The sequence below is a fragment of the Schistocerca serialis genome, chromosome 4 (assembly GCF_023864345.2).
Source record: "Schistocerca serialis cubense isolate TAMUIC-IGC-003099 chromosome 4, iqSchSeri2.2, whole genome shotgun sequence".
NCBI lineage: Eukaryota > Metazoa > Arthropoda > Insecta > Orthoptera > Acrididae > Schistocerca > Schistocerca serialis.
Genome location: NC_064641.1, coordinates 787,194,750 through 787,209,165, shown reverse-complemented (window position 1 = coordinate 787,209,165; position 14,416 = coordinate 787,194,750). Strand labels below are relative to the sequence as shown.

Below are 14,416 nucleotides of genomic sequence, written 5' to 3'. Positions count from 1 at the left end.
CTACTCACATGTAGACGCCCTGATAAAGAGCGCCTACAGTAGTAGCCGAAGCGTCGGTAGCGTGTAGCATACGACAGAATTATACATCCAGAAGAATCTTATATTGCACTACTCTAGGCGTGGGTACCGGAGTGTTTCACAAAAGCACAACTAAACTAAACGCGGTATTGGATCTAGGTATGGCTGCCAGTGGTAGCTGCTCGCTGCTCGATAGCTGGACTATTCCAGCAATGTCCCCAACCTCAGAACTCGATTGTTGGTGATGTGAACTGGAAACGCAAATGAACAACACAGCTAATTCAACACCGGGCAGGCCTCATGTAATGGCGGACAGTGCCCGTCGAGCGTTGGTGAGGGTGACCGAAAAAAAGGCGTGAAATCGGTCGAAGGAGTCTTTCGCGTCTTCCACAGAGTTACCAGCAGAACAGCTAGCATAGCGGCTGTGCGTAGGGAGTTAAAAAGAACGAATACAGTGATCGAGCAAAAAAATGGCTCTGAGCACTATTGGACTTAACTGCTGAGGTCATCAGTCCCCTAGAACTTAGAACTATTTAAACCTAACTAACCTAAGGACATCACACACACCCATGCCCGAGGCAGGATTCGAACCTGCGACCGCAGCGGTCGCGCGGTTCCAGACTGTAGCGCCTAGACCCACTCGGCCACTCCGGCCGGCAGTGATCGAGCAGCTCCTCATAAGTCATATACAGGGTGAAAAGTATTTAAACCGACAAATTCTGGGTGGTTGTAGGGGACATCAAAACAAATATTTTTCCCTAATGTCATTTTTTCCTATGAGGATTATTTAAACCGATAGAGAAAGATTTACCTGCCGGCAGATTAATTAAACCAACAAACACTTTTCCATTTTTATGACCAAGGCTCGAGTAGGCCATGGTACAGGACCACCTCTACCAATCCACGTTTCTGGGAACCGTCGATCCAGGAATCGATGCACACGAAGACTGAAATGTGCCGGCGCCCCGTCATGTTGGAACCACATTGATTGTCTTGTAGGGAGGGCGACGTCTTCCAGCAATTCTGGAAATGCTCTGTCGAGAAAATTGTAATAGTGCCTGCCATTCAATGGCCTAGGTAGCAGATACGGCCCAATTAAACAATCCCCAACAACACCGACCCACACATTAACGAAGAACCGCACTTGATGAGCGCTAATAACTGTGGCATGTGGATTATCCTCGCTCCAAACATGCGAATTGTGCATCTTGAATACTCCATCACGCCAGAACGTTGCTTCATCGGTAAACAACACAGAGGATGGAAATGTAGGATGCATTTCACACTGTTCCAGGTACCACTGCGAAAACTGTGCTCCGGGTGGATAATCAACTGGTTCCAGGTTGTGGACACGCTGTAAGTGAAATGGACCTAACAATTGATCTCGAAGGACTGTTCTTACATTCGTCTGATTCGTCCCCATGTTACGTGCAATTGCACGAGTGCTGATTGAAGGATCCCGCTCCACATGTTGCAAAGACAGCTTCCTCAAATTGCAGCGTTCTTATCTTGCGACGGCGTCCCTGTCCAGATAATCTGCTAAATGACCCGGTCTCACGCAGACGCTGGTACACAGCAGCAAAGATCGTATGATGCGGGATACGGCGATTAGGATATTGTTGTTGATAAACCCGCTGTGCACCTCGTCCGTCGTGGTGCGCTACGTAGTACGCACCAACCATACCAGTGTACTCACTCCAGGTGTATCGCTCCATTAGTAAACAGAGACAATGCACTACTACACTGGTGGACAGCAGTTGCCTACAACTGAAGAGCGTAATACGCCCTCTAACAAATGAAGATCGTAATACGGCCTGTAACAACTGAAGAGCGTAATACGGCCTCCACCGGTTTAAATACTCCTCATAGGAAAAAATGACATTAGGGGAAAATATTTGTTTTTATGTCCCCTACAACTTCCCAGCGTTTGCCGGTTTAAATACTTTTCACCCTGTATTTCGGTAGGCAATGCTATGCGAAACTCGAGGTTGTGTATTAAGTGACGCCAGTGCACAGTGGGGATAGTTCAGGAACATCATTTAGACTGAACTAACAGCTACAATCTGTAAGTTGTCAGCGTCACTTCACTCACTACAGACGCACAAAAAAGTATTTCATTTTGAACATAAAAAGAATCACGTAGAAACACTAATACTCCCGATACTTGACTATGGTGATGCCATTCTCCAAGGACGTTCGTACGAAAGCTCACGCAGGCTGGGACTGGCGAGGGATGTTTGTGACGCACATGTTTTCGACGATATCACGGCAGTCTACGAACAATTATCATGGCTAAATGTCGATAAGGGTAGAGACTATTACGCGAGTAATCTATATTTGCTCTATCGTCTTGTCAATCACTGCACCCCTATTACTTGTCTTCATTTCTTATTCTACTATCTGAACGGCACAGCAGAGATGCTCTTTCTCGACAAAGCAAAATTCTCTCTGTATCATCATGTAGCACTGTCATGTTTTCTAAACCAGTTTCTGTATCAGAAACCCGACTTCCAGAGAATCTTCCTCAAAATATCAGTGAAATTAAATTCCTTCCAAACCTCTATCACAATAACCATCTCTCCTACACTCTGTGCAGCTCATTCTCGTCAGTCCCACTCCCCCACAACGGCAGAATCCTCTATTTATATTCTGTTCTCTCCTAATAGCTACTGTCTCTGTCATTTCAATCTTCTTTTCTTCCTTTATACGTGCCACTTCTGGTAATATTATTATGGGTGCTAAACTAATGTATGTCATTCTAAATGCTCTTTGCTAATACTATTATTATTGCGATTGCTTTTAGTGTCAGTTATTATCATTAGTATCGCTATTATTATCATTGGGAAAGTTTTGTGATGTCTTTGGTATGTGTTGCTCCGGGCCAGATGTAAAATAGAGCTTAAAGCTCTAATCTGGTCAAAATAAACAAGCAATAAATAAATAAAGAACACACGCAAGAAAGTTGATGTATGTATTAGTTGGAGTTCAGCTGTTTAGTACCACTGCAGAAAGAGAAAAAGTGTATTCTTCTCGACTAGTGGCATGACTTGTTAATGTATCGTTGCTCTAATGTATTGGGCTTTTCGATATTACTACCAATTCGATACAAGAGAGGTTGTTAACGTACAAGGCCCGCCATTGGTGACCTAAAAGTGTGAGGTAGCAAATGTAAATCGAGGGCTGTAGATTGTAATTTTACAACTGTTGAGTCGTCTCCATACAGCAGACAGTATCGGAAGAGGGTGACAGCTAGGTCAACGACAAACGAAGACAGTCTTAAGGTTTTTCTCAGTACACGTCGGAACAGGAAGGAGAACTCAGCTGACCAACCTGGGGCCTCGTAACTGCAGCAAGGCGCAGAACAGCAACACAATCTCCGAATTCGTTTCCGATCTGTTTCCGACCTGATGCCGTAGTGCCTGCAGGTATTAGGCGTAGATGGAGAGACATTGTCCTCTGAAGAATCGTGATTCATTATCGAGTACGGCTTTAGAAGGGATAAAGTGGATTTGTTATTCAGGTGACATTCCACGATGGAAATCACTGAGCTCCCCTGACTGAACCATTATGTAGTTACTGCTGCTTTACTGACAATAATTCCCATCTTCTTTTAAACTGACAAGTTCGCCTCTCGTGACATCTGGTGGTCTACTTAGCATTCTAGATACTTTCGATCAAAATGGTTCAAATGACTCTAAGCACTATGGGACTTAACATTTGAGGTCATCAGTCCCCTAGATCTTAGAACTACTTAAACCTAACTAACCTAAAGACATCACACACATCCATGCCCGAGGCAGGATTCGAACCTGCGACCGCAGCAGCAGCGCGGCTCCGGACTGAAGCTCCTAGAACCATTTTTTATATTTAAAGAGGACATGTATTAGCTTTCGGTTTTTAGCTGCTACACATTAAAAATACAGCAATGTTCGAAAATAGCTTCTGAACTTGTGTCTTCAGAGAGTTTACTTTTGGTCTCAGACAAACTTCTGTTCAACACACATGAATAATCACAGACTGTAAAATTGGCTGGATCGAAATTCTGTGATTTTTCTTTTGGGAAAATATCAAAATAATCTTTGAGATACTTCAGAACAGACTCTTCGTCTTTCAGACAGTTAAAAATTAGACGATCTTGTTTGGCAAGAACTTTTTCCAGCATAAACACAAGATGGTGGTGAAAAGATTTGAAGAGAACCTTCATTGCCTTGGCTAGTGTTATCCATTCCTGGATGCATTCCACTGGGGTCTGATGGTATCCAGCATGGGTTGGTAAGTATTTCATGGGCCGACATTACACCTTTGCACCTTGCAGTTCTTGCAGTTGCTCAGCGTCAGCCAATGTCCTGACATCACCATTTGCCCCTACTGGTATTCTATTGGAATGTGAAATCAGTTTCAAGTTTTCCTGATTGATTAACTGGTTTCTTTGTTCCACAGTTCGAGTATGAACTGTTATAAATGATAATCCAGGAGCTTCCAAAGTTCTACAGAGTTCAACTGTCAACCTAATATCATGTTCGATGCGTATTTTTGCAGACACCGAATATGGATGTGGAATCCTGTTGTGCAACTGCAGCACCATGTCTTTCACAAGCCGTGGTTTCAAAATGGCTCTGAGCACTATGGGACTTAACTTCTAAGGTCATCAGTCCCCTAGAACTTAGAACTACTTAAACCTAACTAACCTAAGGACATCACACACATCCATGCCCGAGGCAGGATTCGAACCTGCGACCGTAGCGGTCGCGCGGTTGCAGGCTGTAGCGCCTTTAACCGCTGGGCCACCTCGGCCGGCAGCTGTGGTTTTTCAGGTAGATAGGCACTCACACATTCACTGATTGCCCAGCGCTGGGGCAGCCACAATTGAAATCTACACCGTCACTGTATCTGGCAACCATTTCAGCAGCAGTGGCAAAATCATACGTATTGTTTACTGCAAATTGCACAATCAATGGCTGATCACCTGTGAATGTTGTAAATTCGCTGTTTCTTGCTTCTTCTGATTTAATAAATGAATCTGCTAGTATCACTGGCATGAAACACACGTCACAGTTGTAAAGTCTAACCAATGTGCGGAATGCCAACTTGCTGTATCTCGCCAACGGTGCGCAGACCTTCACCAACCCTCTCCGCTCAAACAACTCACATATATCAACAGGTATCCTATGAACATCGCCGGTATCAACAAACAACAAAACAGAATTTGTCTCACGCGCGCACTCAAAATGTAACACAGGTTTCACTTAAAATAACCACAGACGTTATGTTAAGTGTGCTATAACAGCATTTTAGTGTTCTACAACACTGAAATTTTAAAATATTTTGGAGCGCCGTTTCACGAAACGGCACTCCCTGGTTCAACATCAGCGTTCTACGCAGCAATGAGCCACTTCGAGTAAAATGAATAATTCGAACCACTAGGCCACAGCGGCCGGCTCTTTCGATCAGATTATATACAGAGCTGTGTAGATAAAGTACCATACTTTTATTTACTACGACTGATCAGAACTTTCATGTGAAGCCGACACGCAGTGGATCACCGAGGTTGCGCATAAGGTTGTAGTTCGTAGTTAGACGCGACAAACGCAGCTCGTAGTAGCGTGGCGCGTTAGTAGGCAGGGATTACTCCACTACTCTGCACCTAGCGCTCTTATATAGTATTCAGCAGGCTTGTAAAATTTTTAACCTCCAAACTCGAAGATACTTGAGGAGTATATCGTGCTAGAGCAGAATTGGTTGCATCACAGTATGTGACTTGCAACGGTGAGAAAGATGAGAAACTTAGGTGACTCAGTGAGTGTATACTTCCTTGTTAGAGCTAACGTCCCTCTTACGAAGATGTTTTATAGCAACTGACATTGAATATTGTTCTGCGACTTCTAAGCTTTGATCTGTGATGCTAGTAGATGACCGCGTACATCGGACTTCCTCGTGACACGAAGGAAGTATTTGGAGTACTCTATAATCAATTGAGATCCTCATGGTACTGAGACCAATGCTTTATCCAAAGTAAGTAATGAAGGTGTGGTGTCACCGCCAGACACCACACTTGCTATGTGGTAGCCTTTAAATCGGCCGCGGTCTATTAGTATACGCCGGACCCGCGTGTCGCCACTGTCAGTGGTAGCAGACCCAGCGCCACCACACGGCAGGTCTAGAGAGACTTACTAGCACTCGTCCCAGTTGTACAGCCGACCTTCATAGCAATGGTTCACTGACAAATACGCTCTCATTTGCCGAGACGATAGTTAGCATAGCCTTCAGCTACATTTGCTACGACCTAGCAAGGCGCCGTATTCAATTGATATTTATTATGTGAAGCATGTATCATCAAGAGCGATGTTCTACAATTGTGGATTAAAGTTAAGTATTCTACCAGTTACCTCCTGTTTTGCTAGTATTATTTCTCTGACCTGTTCCAGTCAGCGTGTCATTAAACGCGTGCATTTCGGCCTCCTCTAGCAACCCAGTGTTGGCGCTTCTGCCAACACTACAGAAGGTTTGCTGTTGTAACGCAGAATGAGAGAAAGTTAAGACTTGGATTTCACTGGACGTATGGTATTTCGTTTTCACAACTGCAGTGGCGGCTTTGTAGTGACCTACGCTTAGGAATCAGATAAAAAAAATACATATTCCAGTTCTCTGAAAGGACGTCGCTGCACTTTCCACGTTATCTGCTGGGAGGCTAGAGTTACCATTATATTCGAAGGAGTGACTTAATAAGTCTAATTAAAACTATCCAGCTAGGAAATTTGTAAATTTGTGGTAAGTTCTTTTGGGACCAAACTGCAGAGGTCATCGGTCCCTAAGCCTACACACTACTTAATCTAGCTTAAACTAACTTACGCTATGGACAACACACACACCCATGCCCGAAGGAGGACTCGAACCTCCGACGGAAGGAGCCGCACGGACCGTGACAAGACGCCCTAGACCGCGCGGCTATATCCAGCTAGTATACTTTCTAGCTACAGTAATCATACAAGAAAAATGTTATGCCAACTACTGTAATGTGAACATTCTTGTGCAATGACTTTTCAGTTTACCTATCGGTGAATAGATGTCGTCCTGCACTTCGTCCTGAAAATGAAGTTATAATCGGTCCAGCCGGCCGGTGTGACCGAGCAGTTCTAGGCGCTTCAGTCTGGAACCGCGTGACCGCTACGGTCGCAGGTTCGAATCCTGCCTCGGGCATGGATGTGTGTGATGTCCTTAGGTTAGTTAGGTTTAAGTAGTTCTAAGTTCTAGGGGACTGATGACCACAGATGTTAAGTCCCATAATGCTCAGAGCCATTTGAACCATTTATAATCGGTCCCATGTAAGTGCATTTGGGTTCCGATTCACTACATCTACATCTACATCTACATCCATACTCCGCAAGCCACCTGACGGTGTGTGGCGGACGGTATCCTGAGTACTTCTATCGGTTCTTCCTTCTATTCCAGTCTTGTATTGTTCGTGGAAAAAAGAAATGTCGGTATGCTTCTGTCTGGGCTCTAATCTCACTGATTTTATCCTCATGGTCTCTTCGCGAGATATACGTAGGAGGGAGCAATATACTGCTTGACTCTTCGGTGAAGGTATGTTCTCGAAACTTTAACAAAAGCCCGTACCGAGCTACTGAGCGTCTCTCCTGCAGGGTCTTCCACTGGAGTTTATCATCTCCGTAACGCTTTCGCGATTACTAAATGATCCTGTAACGAAGCGCGCTGCTCTCCGTTGGATCTTCTCTATTTTTTCTATCAACCCTATCTGGTACGGATCCCACACTGCTGAGCAATATTCAAGCAGTGGGCGAAGCGGTGTACTGTAACCTACTTGCTTTGTTTTCGGATTGCATTTCCTTAGGATTCTTCCAATGAATCTCAGTCTAGCATCTGCTTTACCGACGCTCAACTTTATACGATCATTCCATTTTAAATCACTCCTAATGCGTACTACCAGATAATTTATGGAATTAACTGCTTCCAGTTGCTGACCTGCTATTTTGTAGCTAAATGGTAAGGGATCTATCTTCCTATGTATTCGCAGCACACTTGTCTACATTGAGATTCAATTGCCATTCCCTGCACCATGCGTCAATTCGCTGCAGATCCTCCTGCATTTCAGTACAATTGTCCATTGTTACAACCTCTCGATACACCACAGCATCATCTGCAAAAAGCCTCAGTGAACTTCCGATGTCATCCACAAGGTCATTTATGTATATTGTGAATAGCAACGGTCCTATGACACTCCCCTGCGGCACACCTGAAATCACTCTTACTTCGGAAGACTTCTCTCCATTGAGAATGACATGCTGCATTCTGTTATCTAGGAACAATCCAATCACACAATTGGTCTGATAGTCCATATGCTCTTACTTTATTCATTAAACGACTGTGGGGAACTCTATCGAACGCCTTGCGGAAGTCAAGAAAAACGGCATCTACCTGTGAACCGTGTCTATGGCCCTCTGAGCTCGTGGACGAATAGCACGAACTGGGTTTCACACGATCGTCTTTTTCGAAACCCATGCTGATTCCTATAGAGTAGATTTCTAGTCTCCAGAAAAGTCATTATACTCGAGCATAATACGTGTTCCAAAATTCTACAACTGATCGACGTCAGAGATATAGTTCTGCACATCTGTTCGACGTCCCTTCTTGAAAACGGGGATGACCTGTGCCCTTTTCCAATCCTTTGGAACGCTACGCTCTTATAGAGACCCACGGTACACCGCTGCTAGAAGGGGGGCAAGTTCCTACGCGTACTCTGTGTAAAACCGAACTGGTATCCCATCAGGTGCAGCCGCTTTTCCTCTTTTGAGCGATTTTAATTGTTTGTCTATCCTTCTGTCGTCTGTTTCGATATCTACCATTTTGTCATCTGTGCGACAATCTAGAGAAGGAACTATAGTGCAGTCTTCCTCTGTGAAACAGCTTTGGAAAAGGACATTTAGTATTTGGGCCTTTAGTCTGTCATCCTCTGTTTCAGAACCATTTTGGTCACAGAGTGTCTGGACATTTTGTTTTGGTCCACCTACTGCTTTGACATAAGACCAAAATTTCTTAGGATTTTCTGCCAAGTCAGTACATAGAACTTTACTTTCGAATTCATTGAACGCCTCTCGCATAGCCCTCCTCACACTACATTTCGCTTCGCGTTGTTTTTGTTTGTCTGCAAGGCTTTGGCTATGTTTATGTTTGCTGTGAAGTTCCCTTTGCTTCCGCAGCAGTTTTCTAACTCGGTTTTTGTACCACGATGGCTCTTTTCCATCTCTTACGATCTTGCTTGGCACATAACCATCTAACGCATATTGTACGATGGTTTTGAGCTTTGTCCACTGATCCTCAACACTATCTGTACTTGAGAGAAAACTTTTGTGTTGAGCCATCAGGTACTCTGTAATCTGCTGTTTGTCACTTTTGCTAAACAGAAAAACCTTCCTACCTTTTTTAATATTTCTATTTACGGCTGAAATCATCGATGCAGTAATCGCTTTGTGATCGCTGATTCCCTGTTCTGCGTGAACTGTTTCAAATAGTTCGGGTCTGTTTGTCACCAGAAGGTCTAATAAGTTATTGCCACGAGTCGGTTCGCTGTTTAACTGCTCAAGGTAGTTTTCAGATAAAGCACTTCAAAAAAATTTCACTGCATTCTTTGTCCCTGCCACCCGTTATGAACGTTTGAGTCTCCCAGTCTATATCCGGCAAATTAAAATCTCCACCCAGAACTATAACATGGTGGGGAAATCTACTCGAAATATTATCCAAATTATCCTTCAGGTGCTCAGCCACAACAGCTGCTGAGCCAGGGGGCCTATAGAGACACCCAATTACCATGTCTGAGCCTTCTTTAACCGTGACCTTCACCCAAATTATTTCACATTTCGGATCTCCGTCAATTTCCTTCGATACTATTGCACTTCTTATCGCTATAAACACGCCTCCCCTTTCACTGTACAGCCTGTCTCTCCGGTATACATTCCAATCTGATTTTAGGATTTCATTACTGTTTACGTCTGGTTTCAGCCAACTTTCTGTCCCTAGTACTATATGGGCGTTGTGACCGTTTATTAATGAGAGCAGTTCTGGGACCTTTCTATAGACGCTCCTGCAGTTTACTATTAGCACACTAATATTGTTATTCCCTGTTGCATTTTGCCTACTCCTACCTTGCCCCGTCTCAGGAGGCGTCTTGTCGGGCCTAGGGAGGGAATTCTCTAACCTAAAAAACCCACATGTGCACTCCACACGTACTCCGCTACCCTTGTAGCCGCTTCCGGCGTGTAGTGCACGCCTGACCTATTCAGGGGGACCCTACATTTCTCCACCCGATAGCGGAGGTCGAGAAATTTGCACCCCAGATCTCCGCAGAATCGTCTGAGCCTCTGGTTTAAGCCTTCCACTCGGCTCCAAACCAGAGGACCGCGATCGGTTCTGGGAACGATACTACAAATAGTTAGCTCTGATTCCACCCCGCGAGCGAGGCTTTCCCTCTTCACCAATTCCGCCAACCGCCTGTACGAACTGAGGATGACCTCTGAACCCAGACGGCAGGAGTCATTGGTGCCAACATGAGCAACAATTTGCAGTTGGGTGCACCCAGTGCTCTCTATCGCCGCCGGCAGGGCCTCCTCCACATCTCGGATGAGACCCCCCGGCAAGCAGGCAGAGTGACCACTGGCCTTGTTCCCCGACCTTTCCGCTATTTCCCTAAAGGGCTCTGTCACCCGCCTAACGTTGGAGCTCCCAATAACTAATAAACCCCTCCTCCCGTGTGCCTGCTCGGACCTTGCTGAAGGAGCGGCCACATGTCCACTCACAGGCAGAGCGGGGGATGCCGCACGGCCAGCCTCCACATTGACCCTCCGCCTCGTGCACCGCGAACGCCGCTGAACCCGCCACTCTCCTTGGGGAGAGGGTGGCCCAACCGCACCCGGTACCCGCAAAGATGTCTCGACAGCAGGGACAGTGGGTGAAGCATGTAACACCTGGGGTGTACCACGCGACGCACCAGACTCCCCACTGCCGCTACACTCCGAGGCAGCAGCCTGAAGACGGCTGACCGCGGCCATCAACACGTTCAGCTTTTCGCGAACAGTGGCCAGCTCCTCCTGCGTCCGTACACAGCAATCACACATCCTATCCATCCTGAGAAATCAGTTTACTGTAGAGAGTTAATCAACTTTTAACTAGACTGCTAATTCACTAAAGGCGGCTGATTGTTGACTAAACTGTGGTTGCTAGCCACTTCTTGTAGTAAACAACGAAAATAGCACTACCTGCCTATTTAGGTCACTAGCAGAACTCTCTTGCATTGATTTGTGCTTAAAACTAAAGGGCTGTAATTTAATTTTTACAAGAAAAGTCACCATCTACGGTGTGATAAATTAAGGGAAAGAAATAATTACTGAGATTGTATTTAACATTCCACTTAATTAGCATACATTTTTTTATTTACATTCCCTCGTAAATTTTTCAATGCTCAGTGCTATTTCCTTCTTAAAATTTTACAATAAAACCATCTTTCGCTCCCACAATCTCTCAGGAGATAGCACAGCTCATTTCTCCATCCATGAAACGCGAGAACTTTCTTAAGAATAAATTAATACTTCTCCATATCAAAGAATAATTATTGTTTTTTATAGGTACAGCTATGCAGCTGATTTTCGAAAATTCACTGGCGCTGCGTAGTTTCTCTCACTCGCTCATAGATGTCATAGATGTCGTCTCTATAATCCCAACAGATGGCAATACTCTCATCTGTCCCAGATTGTCTCTCTTGCTATATCTATCGTTTGCGGCAAGAAAAAAACGTAATAAAACCCATTTTAATTTTATAACGAGTTTGAAAGTAGTATATTTATTTGCATTCACTACAGATCTCTTTCGGTTAAATTGCTCTTACCAAGTAACCTGCCGTGCAATGATGGTGACCTTATTTTCATTACAAATTTTGTGTTATAGTAAAACACTGACCATACATTTCTACTTACGTATATGTTATCTATATCAGTGGTCGTCAAACGAATCAAGTATTTGCGCGGCCATCAGTACTCAGCCAAATTTTGTAATAACATGCGTCTCGCAACTAACATCCGAATCCAAAAACGTAAAGTAATTTGAACAACCTCTTAGGAGTGTACTTTTCCTGCTGATTAATGAACAAAAATGCTTAAAGAGACAGTAATATCTGAAGATGTGCTAAATTTTAATAGACATTGGTGAATTCGACGGTGAACGACGTCAAATTGGCCGCTTGCCTCGTGGGCGCGGAGTAAGTAACACGTCCACTGCGGGATTGCGTTATGTGAGGGTAGGTGACCAGTTAATAATAACATCGGTGGATATGCGGCCGATGTGCAGCATCACAACGTCAGTATTGCCTCTTGAACAAAAATGTTTGACGACCAATGGTCTAAATGGACTGGCATACATATAACATCGCTGGTTACTGTATTTTGACTGTCGCTCTATATTTGCTGAATTAAGGTGGTAATTTGTTACGACAGTAATCTGACAGTTTTTCAGCTATAATGACATATGTTTACAAAGTATAAGCACTGTTATACTGATGGTACATACAGTGAGTCCAAGAAGTATTCGTCTAGTTGTATTTTTTTTAAGAAAATATGTATGCGTCTCGTGAAAGGAACGGAACATAAAATATGAACATCCAGTCATATGCAACGAACCTTGTTAAGTCATTTTTATTAATGGACAAGGAAATAAATTCATCCATAGCGATAACAAATTTGACAAAATGGAGAATTTACTCAAGGGCTGCTTCGAAAACTATTCGTCCACACATATTTTTTTTTTTTAAATTTACAATCTGAAAATATGAATTCAGTTACAACAATTAATATTTAATGGTGTTTCCCTTTGCAGCTATTACTGCTTGTAGTCGTCTGGGCATCGACTTTACCAAGTTTGCTGTCAGAAAGGCTGGAATTTTGTCCCATTCGTCTTGAAGTGCTTCTTTTAGGTCTCTCTTGTTAGATATGTGTCTTCTCGTAATGCTATATTCCAGTACTTTCCAAAGGTGTTCAATGGGATTAATGTCTGGGCTCTGAGGAGGGCTGTTGTTTTGGGTTATTGTACAGGAGCCACAGCCTTGTATTCAGAGCCGTATGCTCTGGGTCGTTATCTCGTTGAAAAATGTAATTTCCTTGCAGATCTAATTTTTCGGCGCTAGGGTTCAGATTGTCCTTTAAAATGTTGATATACGTATGGCGATCCATTGTACCTTCTATGGAATGTAATTTTCCAACACCTGCAGCACTCGTACAGCCCCACGCCATCAGGGAGTCACCACTGTGTTTTAAAGTTGGCACAAGATTGCGTGGCAACATCTCCCCATTCTTCTTACGCCACATCATTCGTCTACCATCCGACCCGAATACGTTATATTTACTCTAATCAGAAAATATTGCTCTACTAATGGTTCAAATGGCTCTGAGCACTATGGGACTTAACAAATGAGGTCATCAGTCCCCTAGAACTTAGAACTACTTAAACCTAACTAACCTAAGGACATCACACACAACCATGCCCGAGGCAGGATTCGAACCTGCGACCGTAGCAGCCTCGCGGTTCCGGATTGAAGCGCCTAGAACCGCTCGGCCACAACGGTATTGCTCTACTCCAGAAGTCTTTCTTTTTGAATCTATGTTCCATCGCAAAATGAAGACGCTTCTTTCGATTCTGTTCACTGACCCAAAATTTCTTGCGCGCTACCCGGCCGTGTTACCCATACGTTTTGAAGGTGTTTCTGATTGTGTTGGCACATACCTTCTTTCCCATAGACTGTAACTCCCCAGCCAACTTAAGAGCGCTGATTTTAGGTTTTTTCTTCATTTTCCTCATGATAAACCTCACGTCTGCATCAGTCAAAGTGTGAGGGCGTCCGGTACGTGATTGGTTCCTTAATGATTTTGTTACGTAAAATCGATCTATTATAGACTGAACCGTTGTCTAGGTCTACCGACTGCATTTTCAATCTCGTAAGAAGATTTGCACTCAATATGTAAGCGCGGAATAAGTTTCCTTTCGATCAGCGTCGTTTCACTACCTTTACGGCCCATGTCGCTAATTGCACTGTATCGGCGCCGTTCAAAACCACAACAGGCAATAGAGTGGGGCCGCGCACGGTTGACTCTAGTGTATGCCGTGGGTCAGCGTTATAGTTTAATCACAGCGCGCAGAATTTCGGCATGTTCAGATGGTGGACGAATAGTTTATGAACTAGCTCTTGTATCACATTTTCTAGTTTGTTAACCGTGCTGTTGATTTGGATGTATATCTTTCCTTGCATTTCAACAAAAATTGCTTACCGAGGTGCTTCCTATATGACTGGCTCTTTGTATTTTGTATAAATTTCTTTTCATGTTACACAGACTTTGTTTTC

General features: G+C 44.0%; 1 pseudogene; it reads right to left on the bottom strand.

Annotated features, from left to right (window-relative positions):
• Window positions 1-14,416, bottom strand: part of LOC126474766 (tRNA-dihydrouridine(20a/20b) synthase [NAD(P)+]-like) — a 40,491-nt pseudogene that overhangs the window by 25,388 nt on the left and 687 nt on the right.